Raw genomic sequence first — 10,543 nt, forward strand, 5'->3', positions numbered from 1 at the left:
TTGGTGCATACATGTTAATGTTTAAAATTGTAAAATTTATTGTGAGGTAGAACTTGTGCAGATAACCTGAGATGGATGAGAGCCAGATCACGATCTTGGAACAACTTTTAGAAGAACCAGGTTGATCGATGCTGAGAAGTTTGAGCCAGGTTCCGATACTTGAGGATTTTGTGAATACAAGTGTGTGTCAGACTACGATCCAGAAGCAGATGATGCTGATGAACTTAAGGAATGCAAGCACATCGTTAGGGGGAGTCTGTTGGTGAAGATCGAAAGAGTGAAGCCCAGAGACGATCAAGACCGAAGTTGAAAAGACTCGACACCGTAAGACTCGTCAACATCTGAGGGGGAGTCTGTTAGTGCATGCATCTGTCGACTTCGTCTTGTATCGAGTCTTAGACTAGATAGGATAGATCAGGGCACGTAGAACAAGGAAATAGGATGTTTTAGATTGTTAGAAGCTGATTTCGCTTGAAAGGACATGATTCCGCTTGAAATGACAAGAAGCTGTTTCAAGCGAAATCACAATCAAGTGATTCCGCTTGAAATGGTTATTGTCAATTTCAAGCGGAACCCTATCCCTATATATACAGGTTCAAGCGAGATCATATGTATTTGTTCCTGATTTTCATACCAAAGTGCTGCCGGTGTGTTTTGTGACTGTACAAGCTGTTATATTAATAAAAAAGGTGTTAAAAGTGAATTGCTAGCTGTTTCGTAATCAGTTTCTTGTTTTTCGCACCTGAAACTGATAAAAACTCCTCTGATAGACTCGCTCGGGTCCGTACACGATCCTACAGTTTAAGGTATGATTAGGAATTTCGTGTATGGGATTTATGTAAAATAGATTGTAGGGTAAGATATATATTTCGATAAAACAATGAATTTTGAAATTTGCATAAATAGGGATTTTGACAAAAAGATGAACGATTTAGGTATAAAACTTAATCGTGTGGTTTGTATAACAAGTTTCTTAAAAAGGAAAGTTTGGTAACGATCACCGAGGTAAGGGAATCACCCCTAACCCGTTGGTGAGGTCGTTTTAAAGAGGAAGGAGCGGAGCTAATCGTCAAGGTAAGGAATTCAATCCTATCTTGATGATATGTCTCCATTTTGAGATTTCGAGGAATATAAATCTAGTTGAAATCATGCATGTGAATAACGTATAAGTGTATGAAGAGATTTAGTATGACGTGCGTGTAAAAAAAATCTTGAAGATAATTTGAATTTGAAAAGAAGAGGTTGTTTCGTGTTAAACATAAGATTAATAATAGTAAAATAAAGGTATGATTAAAACTTGGATCGTTCCAAGATGGAACTTTTGACTAAACCGAAGTGGTCGAAAGTTCTTTTGAATTTAAGAAGCATGATAACCTAGATGACCAGGTAAATCGTCTAGGTTATGCCTGATAATCAAGATGACCAGATAACTTGTATGGGTTATGCCTGAACCTAGATGACTGTAACATTCCCAAAATTTTATTTATAAAATTTAAAATAAAATATATAAAAACTTATGTTATTAATCGGATAGATCATGGGTAAGTTGACTGTTAGAAATATGAAGTACCTAGACGGTCCTAGGAACCGTTTAAATTATAAATACATTATATTTGAACCTACTCCGTTTTAATAAAACTTGGATCAAAATGTAGATAAAAATATTCTCATTCTAATGGCATATTCATTATTTAATAAAACATCATATTTTAGAAGTTATAAGCGCCAAATGAGTGAAGCAGTTAAATTAATTATAATATATATATATTAATTATAAAACATAAAATAATCAAATTACATTGAATGTAAAATGATAACGTGTGTTTTGAAATTTATGGTGGATGGATACAGTGGCGGATCTAGAAATTTTTTGCAGGGGGTTCGCTTTTTAATATGTTCCAATTTCATATGTCCGAACATATAAAAAAATCGGGTCGGTTCGACAATTCAGGTCGGGTAAGGTTCATCACATAAAAAAATACGGTACAACAATGAAAAAGAATCGTCATGATAAATTTAAAAACATGTAATGTAAATAAGTTGGTCTTTACGAATAAAAGAACATATCTACGGTTGTTCTCTACGAGGTTTCATCTTTTGAAAACTTTGCATTACATTCTCGATGAAAACGTGTTGTAATAACTCCCTTTTAATGTAGCAAATGCTATAATCGTTCTATGACCAAAGAACGTTCATGTATCTATCATCACCAATCCTATTACGAGTGAGACTAATATATGGAAATGACATTTTTAAACGAACGAAACGATCTATTATTCGTTTTCTTGAAAGAATTGATGTATATTTTTGTTGAGATATTTTGACACCACTAAGGGTGTTCATTAAATGTTGAATTGTTCAAACGGAAGAAAGTCGGCTCGTTTGGTTGGTTTGAAATATATAGGGTCTTGTTTACGATTTGGTTTTGATGTAAACCAAAGTGGTTGTTTAACATTATTTATTATTTTTTCCATTTTAGAAATATAAGGTTACGAGTCTGTGTATATAATTCATCAACAATCCTTATTATTAACATAATTGCTTAAAGTTAAGTTGTCATATTTAATGATAGTTCGAGAATTCGGTGGGTTAATCAATGAATTTAACCCACAAAATAAACAAATGGATCACTTGTAAAGGTAAACCCAGTTGTAGCCCACCCCATTTTACATCCAAATAAATGTAAAACTCTTTCCTACCCCTTGGTAAATCCAACCACACAATCATGTACGTCACAAAACACGCGCGTTACCAGTGCATCACCACAAACATTTGACTAAAGGTTCCTTTTAAAAATACTAAAGGGTTCCTTCTCTTTTTTTTTGTATCGTTTTACACTATAAATTACAAACCGAGGGGGTTCCAGGGAACCCCCTCGGCTTAGATCCGCCCCTGGATGGATACGTGGACTTGACAAACGTGCACTCCAAGTTTTGGAAAGTATATATATAGATTGCTAATCAACATATTATGTGCTCAGTCTCTGTCTCTCTCGTCCCCCTCTACTCTCTTATGTATACCTTATTTTCCTAGTAATTCACCCCTAATACTCCAAAACCCTACCCCGTTTTAAGTGTTGTAACCCCTGATCACTGAGTCGATACCCTGTCCGATTGATTTAGGACCCACCAACGCATGTCAAGGCTCTGCCTCACTAAGTACGTTGGGGTTCTGTCTCGTGACATATTGATAAAGTTAAATTGGGTTACTATACTTAACACAAGTACATTATATATTTTATTAAATAGTATAACCACCCTCCTAAAACACCCCTGACACCCCTACACATCCTAAAATATACCCCGTATGCGATAAACGAGCCCGTATACCTTTATTTTAATAAAAATCAAATAAAAACAATATTTTAAGTCGCTCGCGGGGCGCGACAATGTTAAGGCAAGCCGTCGCGGGCTACGACCCGCTAACACCAGGCGTAACCCTAGGCTGCCATGTGTCCCAGTCGTGTCGAGCCTACACCTTTGATTCAGCAAACCTAAAACCTACCCTATTGCTCTCGTGGGCCGCGAAGGAGACAACAGCAGCTGTCGCGGGCCGCGAGGCCCTCTATTTCCAGCTCTATAAATGGAGGTGAACGGCTTCAGTTGTTCCTCGTTCAAAACTGGAATCTCTCTCTCAATTCTCTAATAATAAAAGTAATATCCGGGCATTATACCCACTAAAAAGCAAAGCTCTGCCTCGTTGTAAGTATTATAACCCCTGGTTACGTATTAGTTACTCTACCCGATTGATCTAGTGCTCCGTAACGCATATCAAGGCTCTGCCCGACTCAGTCGTTGGAGTTCTGTCTCGGGGGGAGGTATAGCTAATGTAAATTGGGTTATTATACTAACGCGTATGCATTGTTTATTTAAATAGATTATAACCAAGAAGTCACCAGGAATTATCTAAAATAGCAATATGAGTACATCTGCTTTTCATGAACTATTTTCATAAAACCTCAATTATTTTGAAGTATAATTACCAGTGATTGAGTATTTGTATTCTACAATTATTGTCGGTATGTTGGGGTTTTGTATACATAACTTGTTACTACATTGTGGTAGTAGCATGACCACAGGTCAGGATTGACAGTACCGTGGGTGGTAATTAAAGTAGATATAAACAAATGTAATTGCGGGTTGCCCTCAATGTTGTAAAATGATAAAACTCTTTTGATTAAACTAAGATGCACTCACTAGTATTTCTTGCTGATAAAATGTTTTAAAACGCGTTTCAGGTAACACAATAGGAAAGCCAATAAAAGCCAGCTGGAGAGCACTGAAGGCTTAGAAAAGTGGCTATAAAAGTTACCTAAATAAAAAGGAGATCATGTTTTCAATAATTAGGGTTTACCCCTATAAATATATATTACAATGAAAATCGGGTTTTATCTCACTTGCTTATTAAAAATGTATTATCATCAAAACTTGGGTTTTATCCATTTATCTATTTTAAACATTTTTTGTGTTTAACTCTGATAAAAATATTTCCTAACTACGGTCCTGGTGAAAATTTCCGCTGCCAAATTAATAAACACCGATACCATCTGACTGGCTCACGGCTCCCGCTCCCTGGGTGGGGTCGGGGGCTGTGACAATGACCAGGTAACTCGTCTGGGTTATGCCTAAACCTAGATGACCAGATAAGTCGTATAGGTTATGCCTGAACCTAGATGACCAGGTAACTTGTCTGGGTTATGCCTGAGGAGTGGGACTAGTTGACAAGATGCAGGATTCATCCCTAACTTAACAACGTCGTACCCTAAGTCGCCGAGTCAAGAAAGTTAATTCCGACACGTTGACGAGTGTGTAAAAAGTATGTGTGGATTGAGAGTCGTTCACCAAATTGTGGGTTTCACGCCTATTTTGGTGAAGTCGTCTCGTTTGTATTACGAGTGTCTTCAAGTCTTCAAAAGTGTATTGTGTAAAATTTCTTAGGAAAAACATGTTGTAAGTATTAAGACAAAAGAAGTAGAAAGAAGCAAATAAGAACTCTAGAATCTTTGATATGATAGCTTATGTTTATGACGATTAATCATAGCTCGATTAACATCACAACCCAGCCATGTTTTTATATAATTTCTTATAGTTTAAATATTAATAATACATCCCAGAACTAAATCCAAACAAGTATCGTCATATAGCATCATGCATGTCAAGAATGGAGGTTAGAAACCTTATTATAAGATTCAGCACTACACACACCATCATGAAGATAGTGGGAGGGTCACGAATAACAATAAAATAAATCTAATCTAACAAGTTATAAGAGTGTTCAAATGAAGGAGTGGAACTTGGTTCGGAAAGCCAAAGCTTCCATTTGTTCACACTTCACAATCACAAGTTCATCATATGGAAGATGATGACTTGTGTTTGTCTTCATTATTCAAATATCAAGTTTAAACAGAAATAAAGTGAGCATTTGAGCTCAAAACTTTGATGGTAATCACCGTAATACAAACACACAATCATAGACTTGATTGTGAGCTTGATGGGAACAAGATTCCATCAAGTTATCAACATAAAAATGAACATACAAAGAAATAAAAATGAGCAGAAAGTTTACTACACTTTGGGCCTAAAAATGGTGAGGTTTCACCTTAGTTTGCCCAAGCAAACTTGCGAAAACCTTCCTAGAGGTTATCCAAGTGTTTTAGAAGAAAGAACAAGAAGAAAGAACAAGAAGAATAAAGAAGGAGAAGTGAGTTAAACTCACTTAGAAAGGGCTGAAACTTTCTGATGATGTTGCTGAAAATTCAATTGAGTTTATGAGGGATTTGAGAGTGATTAGGAGCTTGTAAAAGTGGGAAAAAGGATGGGGAAGTGTTCTTTATATAGGGAAGGGATTATGGTTTCAATGTGTTGGGCTTTGAATGTGATTAGTGGGTAGTAAACTAACAAAAAGGACTTAATGCAGCCCATATGTCCGATCGCAAATTCTAGCAGCCTTTATTCTTTTTTTTTTGAATTTAATTGTTGTATATTAGCTGAATATGTTATGTATTAATGATGTATAACAACCCTCCTAAAATATTTATAAAACCCCTATACGACCTAAAATACACCCCGTATATGAAAAGTGGGCCCGAAATACCTATATTTTAATAAAAATCAAATAAAAACAATATTTTATTGCTCTCGCGGGGCGCGACAGAGCCAAGCAAGGCAGTCGCAGGGCGCGACAGCTTGGCCACCTGGCCGCCCCCTGAGCCGCCACGTGTCCATGTCGTGTCAAAGATATACCGGTGATTGGCCAAGGCTAGGCCCTAGCTAGCCTAGCTCGCGGGGAGCGACGACCCCTCTTATCTCCGCCGCGGGGCGCGACGGCCCTTCTTGTCTCCGTTGCGGGGCGCAAGAAACCAGCCGAACAGTCCTATAAATAGAGGGCATCGGCATTCAATTGAAATCGTTCAAAATTCAAAACTTCTCTCTCAATTCTGCATAGCAATAATAATTCCCGGGTATAATACCCCCTAATTAGCGAAGCTCTGCCTCGTTGTAAGTATTATAACCCCTGGTTACGTATTAGATACACTGCCTGATCGATCTAGTGCTCCGTAACGCATGTCGAGGCTCTGCCTGACTCAATCATTGGAGTTCTGTCTCGGGGAGGGTATAACTAATGTAAATTTTGGGTTATTATACTAACGCGTGTGCATTGTTTATTTAACTAGATTATAACTAGGAAGTCACAAGGAAATACCTAAAATAGCAATATGAGTAATCCTTCTTTTTGTAAACCCTTTTTGTGAGTGATTCCTCTTTTCACAAGTTATTTTTACAAAACCTTAATTATTTTAATTTATTTTTAATAGTGATCGAGTATTTGTATTCTACAATTATCGTCGGTATGTTGGGGTTTTGTATACAAAATTTGTTACTACACTATGAGTAGTAACATTACCACAAGTCAGGATTGGCTGTACCGTGGGTGGTAATTAAAGTAGATATAAACAAATGTAATTGCTGGATTGCCCTCAATGCTGTAAAATGATAAAACCTGTTTTGATTAAACTGGGATTCACTCGCCAATATTTCTTGCTGATAAAAAAATTTTTAAACGCGTTTCATGTAACAAAATATGAAAGCCAAATAGAAGTCAGCTGGAGTGCACTGAAGGCTTGGAAAAGTGGCTATAAAAGTTACCTAAAATAAAGAAGAAGTTTTATTTCAATAAATTAGGGGTTATCCCTATAAACATGTTTGTAATGGAAACTTAGGTTTATCCCAATATATTTATTATTATAAAAATGTGGTGTTTTACTCTGATAAAATATTTCCTAACTATGGTCCTGATGAAATTCCGTTGCCAAATTAATGATAAACACCGATACCACCAGCCCTGAGTAGGCCGCGGCCGCCCGCCTCCCGAGGCAGGGGTCGGGGGTTGCGACAGAAGGTGGTATTAGAGCTATAGCCACTGATTTCAGCCACAGAAATGTTCTGCTAACACCAAAATTTTATCCATTATGTTAGGAAATAATCTATGGGATTACGTGCATAGTTTTGTGTTATTTGACAATTTGTTAGTTTACAGTATGAGTGATCAAGGATCATCGGACGCCTATCGTCAACTGTCTAGTTCTCCTAGAGATGAAGGAACTTCTTCTCAGCCTACCCCCTCGGGGTATTCAGCTGACACAGAAGAGGGGATTTTCATATTTAAGGCACAATCCGAAGAACCATTCCCTACCAAAAAGAGAGGATGGTTCAGTCGGGGAGCACACGAGCGTAGGAATAGAATGAGGAAGTTGCAGCAGCAAATAGGGAAATGAATGCCCAAACTCAAGACATACTCAATAGGCGACACGCTAACTTTCACATATTAGCTACCACAGCCGCAGACTCAAACTTAGAACAAATCATTGCACCACAGCCACTACCACTGTTTCCAACTCAACCCATGGAAATTGAACCTAACCCAGGAGACCAGATTCCAATACCCGCATTCGACCCAAACGAAATCCCTAGATTCCCAGCACCAAACCCCCTAGTCTATGACCCATGGAATGATGAACATAGGGATTATCGAGAACTTTACCCACAGGAGGAACTTATACCCAACCCTGTAGCACCATACCCCAACCTTGACCCTCTAGATCCATACTGGGATGCCGATTAGTATGTTCGGGAAATACTAGAAAACCCATACCCATATGGAGAACCCGTACCACCATACCCTGACCCGATACCAGCACCACCACCACCCATGAGTACCGAAAACGTGCAGGAACTCCTCACGTTTGGTGAGGAGTTATTAGATGAAGGTGAAAGAATAAGGCAAATAGGGGAGAGGCTCGTTTGGAAGTACGACGAGCGAAACATGCAGTACTGGATGAACCTCTAGTAATAGTAATAATATATATATATATATATATATATATATATATATATATATAGAGGCCGGTTATCGTACAATATGTCTAATCGTACATTACGTACGCTATAACCACAACCGTCAGATCATCCATCATTTAAACGCGGGTCTAATTAATTGGGATTTCGCATGTTACAATTTTTTTTGAGAATTCGCATGTTACAATTTTTTTTGGGAATTCGCATGTTACAAACTAGTTGTGACAGTATTAAAAAATTCGCATGTTACAAATTCTTTTTTTTGAGAATTCGCATGAGATTTTTTGAGAATTTCGCATGAGATTTTTTTAGAATTCGCATGTTGTATAATAAATCGCATGTTATCAGTTTGGTTGTTGATGCCATCGTTGCATTCTTTTTGTTCTAGATTTTTTGAGAATTCGCATATTACATTGAAAATCGCATATGAACAGTTTTGGTTGTTGGTGCCATCATTGCATTCTTTTTGTTCAAGATAAAAGAATCTATAGACATTAAAAAATGGAGGACCAACCTTTTGCTTGCCTTGCCTCACAGCCACAAGGTTCCAAAACTCGAATATTTTATATGAAATAAATCCATTTCAATCTAACTATTTTCGATCTCTTGCATAAATGAAGTCTGTTCAAGCTTTTGAAATTCCACCTGCAAATTAATCTTAAAACCCCACCCATGGATCGTCATAAAACATTTGATGGAGATGATGATGATGTCTCTGATGATTGAACGGAATATCTGCTATACCCTTATCTAAGAAAAATGAATCATCGACACGTGTAGGGCTGTGGGCATCGCGTACGTAATGTAGGATTAGGGCTATTGTATTCTACTCTTTCCCTATATATATATATATATATATATATATATATATATATGCGTGTAATTTGAAAAAAAAATCAACTAAAATAGATAATCCAATATCTACTGATGCATAACTAGACTAGTATTGTATTTTCAATTCCATTTACAGCTTGTAATATATAGATATATGAAATAGAGTAAATGTTGCAATGCACGAGGATTTTGATCAATGTGTTTGTTTGTGTGATTGTTTGCATTAAATATTGTCCTGTGATACTAATATTGGGTAAATGTTTATAATCCAGATGGACAACGAAGTGAATCAAGAAAACCCGAATAATGATAATAACAGGAATTAATTAGATAACAGTGCCATCCAACACATAGTGGCACAAGGGATTATAGACGCTATGCCATATATTATCAAAACGGTTAAGGAAGCAGAAAATAATAAAAGTAACAGTGGAAGTAAACGACCACCTACTAAACCCAGTCACAGCGTAAACAATGGACCACTACTCCAATTGCCTATTCCAAAAAGAAAAAGAACCTTGTCTTATGGTTGTTCTTACAAAGAATTCTGCTCTTGTAAACCAATGGAATTCTCGGGCAATGAAGGAGCCATTGCAGTTCTACGTTGGATAGAAAAGACTGAGGCAGTCTTAAAAATAAGCAAGTGTGCAGAAGAAGATAAAATCATGTTTGCTTCCAATCTTGTTAAGAATGCAGCTCTAGAATGGTGGAACAGTATTCTCCAGTCTAGGGGAAGTGACAGAGTCTAACCACCTACTGAACCCAGTCACAGCGTAAACAATGGACCACTACTCCAATTGCCTATTCCAAAAAGAAAAAGAACCTTGTCTTATGGTTATTCTTACAAAGAATTCTGCTCTTGTAAACCAATGGAATTCTCGGGCAATGAAGGAGCCATTGCAGCTCTACGTTGGATAGAAAAGACTGAGGCAGTCTTAAAAATAAGCAAGTGTGCAGAAGAAGATAAAATCATGTTTGCTTCCAATCTTGTTAAGAATGCAGCTCTAGAATGGTGGAACACTATTCTCCAGTCTAGGGGAAGTGACAGTCTATAATATGGAATGGACTGAGTTTAAGAACATGGTTGAAAGGAAATTCTGTCCTCCTAATGAAAAAGAACAAATAGCTAATAAGTTCTTAAACCATAGAATGACTAGAGTAGACTGTAAGGGTTACACTACCGTATTCTTTGAATATGCTCGAATAGTGCCAACCCTAGCCTCACCAGAACCAGTATTAATCTCCCGTTACATTTGGGGATTAATCAGTGAAATTAGACATGTAGTCAAGGCAGCTAGACCACAAACTATAGAAGAAGCTGTAGAACTAGCCAATACCTTGACTGATGAACTAGT

Source organism: Helianthus annuus, chromosome 16 (genome assembly GCF_002127325.2).
Source record: "Helianthus annuus cultivar XRQ/B chromosome 16, HanXRQr2.0-SUNRISE, whole genome shotgun sequence".
Lineage (NCBI taxonomy): Eukaryota > Viridiplantae > Streptophyta > Magnoliopsida > Asterales > Asteraceae > Helianthus > Helianthus annuus.